The sequence below is a fragment of the Etheostoma spectabile genome, chromosome 9, assembly GCF_008692095.1.
Source record: "Etheostoma spectabile isolate EspeVRDwgs_2016 chromosome 9, UIUC_Espe_1.0, whole genome shotgun sequence".
Taxonomy (NCBI): domain Eukaryota; kingdom Metazoa; phylum Chordata; class Actinopteri; order Perciformes; family Percidae; genus Etheostoma; species Etheostoma spectabile.
Window position 1 is genome coordinate 14,403,636 of NC_045741.1, and position 3,544 is coordinate 14,407,179.

The 3,544-nt window shown below is 39.8% G+C and overlaps 1 long non-coding RNA gene across 1 annotated transcript in view; it reads right to left on the reverse strand.

The window, feature by feature from the left end:
• LOC116696277 (uncharacterized) overlaps positions 1 to 3,219 on the reverse strand; it is a 4,015-nt gene extending 796 nt beyond the window's left edge. Inside the window, exons 1-2 of the long non-coding RNA XR_004333670.1 lie at positions 2,944 to 3,219; positions 2,729 to 2,838 (exon numbers count right to left, since the gene is read on the reverse strand). This is a non-coding gene — a long non-coding RNA (uncharacterized LOC116696277). The remainder of the gene's footprint in view (positions 1 to 2,728; positions 2,839 to 2,943) is intronic.
• Positions 3,220 to 3,544: the final 325 nt, after the last annotated feature.

The window sequence follows — 3,544 nt, forward strand, 5'->3', positions numbered from 1 at the left end:
GGGGGGGGGGGGGGGGGGGGGGGCAGTACAACAATGAGTCTCAGGATGTGGTTTGGCGCGCTCTTGTTTCATCAGATCGAGCAGAGATGCTTGCTCTCTGCACTCTGACATTTTACCACTTTACACTTTGTGGTGACTAAATTGTTTTCAAGGTTTGAGAGATGCAATCATGCTCTATGAATATTTCAAGTAGCTGATGAGTAAATATTTGATCATAACTAAGTTTGTTTCAGCCACATCTTAAGTTTTGAAGTCATTTTAAAACTAGTTTTAAGTGAAGCCTCCTTGGTCATTTGGGTATTTTCTTATTCAGTGTTTTCAGAGCAGAGTGTGAAACAAAAGTGTGATACTCTAACCCCGGCCTGTTCACGGTCACAAGCGTTTGTCTAGGTATGACAAAGAAATAATGTGAAATAGAGGAAGGGAGACAGGGCGACCACGGAGAAGAAATTCAACAGTGCAAAGTTGACAGCAGTTAGAGTTTAGTGTGAAAACCAGAGCTCAAATGCCCCCACACACCTATCTCTGAATCCCTTTACTTCACAGACATTTGGTAAAGAAATCAACAGTGATCTCTCTCTCATGTATCAGTTTTCACTCCATCAGTGTTCACCATCAGTTTCCTTTTATCTGCCTTCACTTTGTTCTCCTATTTTGCATTGACAAGCCCACCTCCAGCACTGCTTAAATTGTGCAGCATGCTTGACAGTTCTGACCTCACTTCTTCATTTCGGCACTGCACTTCCCCTATTTTTCAAGAGATCTCAAGGCCCATACTTGTGTCTGTCTCTGCCAGGAAATGAAGGCAACTCAGAATGGAACAGGGAAGTGGTCAACATTATAATCACACAACTCTGTCCTCCTGCAGTTAAAGAAAGCTTGATACTTTTGCATCTTCATGGGTCACAGTTGCTCTCAACCAGTTAATTTAAATAAATTCATTTGGTGCCCATGTGATCTTTGAGAAACATAAGAGAAAAGTAGCAAAGAAGGACAATTTGAGCAAAGTTTTAGATTTGCCACTTTTATCCAGAACCAGCATACTATGATTTTGATACTTTAAGGACATTCAGCTGATTTTTTCTTGAGTAGGATTTCAATGTAGGACTTGTAGTGGAATATTTTCTTTCTGTGTACTTTTACTCAAGTGGAGCATCTGAATTATTATTTCTGCACTGGGTTAAAGTATTAAATCAATACCACTTTGTAAAAACATCTCATTACAACTAAAAGCCAAACACTGTAAAAGTATTATCTGTAACCATAAAATAAAATACATCAGAATGATACTGAAGTGAGTAACTGTATTTAGTTACCATCCACCACTGGCTGTATGCTATTATGTTAAGATTAAATAATTTAAAACATAGCCTCATAGCTATTATAAACTATTGTGACTTACTCTTCAGTGTTTTAATTATTAAAAAAATGATGATATGTATGTAATTATATATATATATATATATATATATATATATATATATATAATATATATATATATATGTATACACTGTATAAGAAACACTGAAATGTTGATGGGGTGTACCATGATGACTCACCTTCCATGATGACTCACCTCCACTAACGACAAATACTGACCCGGACTGACATTACAAATAGCAGAATGAAATGAATAGAGTATTTCCGCTCATGTGGACAGACATCCTAGCGGAAAATAGCAGAATTTATTTGATGTGCTGAACAGTAGCAGAACTTTGAGTGATGCAAGAGGCAGTAAGTTGAGTCTGACTTACCACTCGCACATATGCATGCATGCATGCACGCACTCACACACACACAGACACTCACACACACATACACACGCAACCCCACATACAGACACTCACATACAGACACGCACACACTCAGATGTGTATCACAACACCCACAGCCTCTAGGGTTGAAGTGAAGAGCTTGCAGGGACACACCCTAAAAAACTCTCATCTCTGACAGATATAACCCCCCCCCCCCCCCCACCCCCCCCCCCCCCCCACCCCCACCCCCCTCCCCCCCCCCCCCCCCCCCCCCCCACCCACATACACACACTTGCACAATCACACACACACACACACACGCAAACACACACACAATGTCAAGCAGAACAGAAATTGCAAAAATTCCCATAGCTTTGTACCAAATGAAAGAACATGTTTTAAAGAGAGTATTCTTATTAACCACCGTCTTTGATTTAACATAACTGTTTATTTATTTGCCAAAGGGGCTCACAAACTTGTCACTTTTTAACTTCTCACATCACAAGTGTGCGCTGTTATGTCTTGTGTTCTTGGGTTTGGAAAGTTTAAGAAACGTGAAGTAGCACAAACGGAGGCTCAGCTCAAAGACATGATATACTGTAGCTTGTCATTTCTGCCCTCAGTTTTTAATATAAATTATTTTATTTTGTGTTGTGATGTTTTCTAGTTAAAAACAAAGGCGCAAATTGTCAAGCGTTTGCTCTGACAGATTCATGTCTCTATCTGAGGCATGGAAAGCATTTACATGTTCTCATAAACAAGATCAATCATACGCTACATTTTCAGAAACAGCAGTTAAGGGTTTAAAATAAAAGACCTTGTAACCTACAGTTGGCTATCACTATCATGTTTTGTATCATTTTCAGATTTCTTTTCTTCTTGGAAACTTTCAAATGAAAGACACAAGGAAGCAACTTCATAAAACACAATTTCTTTCCACTTCCGGCCTAAAGAAGAAAATGATAGTTACTTACAGTTGGCCAAACCGATGATACCAGCACAGAGCAGCAGGATCTTGAGACCACAGAGACCTGCCATATCCAGGAGTCAGGGTGTGTACGGCCACACACCATACAGTATAGTCCTAATGAGGACCAACAAGCAGATATTCACACGGAAAACTGCAGCTAAACTCAATTCTAAGAGAGAAATAAGGTCTGTAAAACACACATTATTTTAATCTGCATACGTTTTCTGTCTTATCAGTGGTCGCAGCTTCCTCGTCTTGTTCCCCGAACCCTAAACCTCGCCTCTGGTTTCAAGTCAAGCAAGTCAAAGTCACACGCCTGCCTTTACCTTAACACTTGGTGACAGGAAGCTTCATTTCAACTACGCCACCAAGAACAGGAAGTCTTCTTACATCTAATCTTCACTTGCTTTTGCTCAAGTGTTTAAACCCTCTGACTTGTGAAAAAAGTGTTTAGCTTTAGTGCGAAGATTTTGTATATGGGTTTTGACACATTAGGCTAGTGGATACATGCTTAATACATTGCTGTTATCAAATTCACAGTTAAACTGCATCAACAGACAGAGAAATAAAAGAAAATGGTGATGTTAACATAAATGGAGGCTTCCAGGTGTCTTTTGTCTAGTTGGCCTCTGTTAGGCTGTACAAAATCAGACTCGATGAGAACATTTTATATCAGACACATACACTTGTGAAACCTCTCAGAGCTCCTCTTCTTTCTCGCTGACTCCTCCCTGCTCTAAAGCTTACAGGCCTCGAATCGCTTGGCCATGTAATCAAAGACTCACAAGGAGCTAGCATGGCGATGTGCAAGAAAATAAAT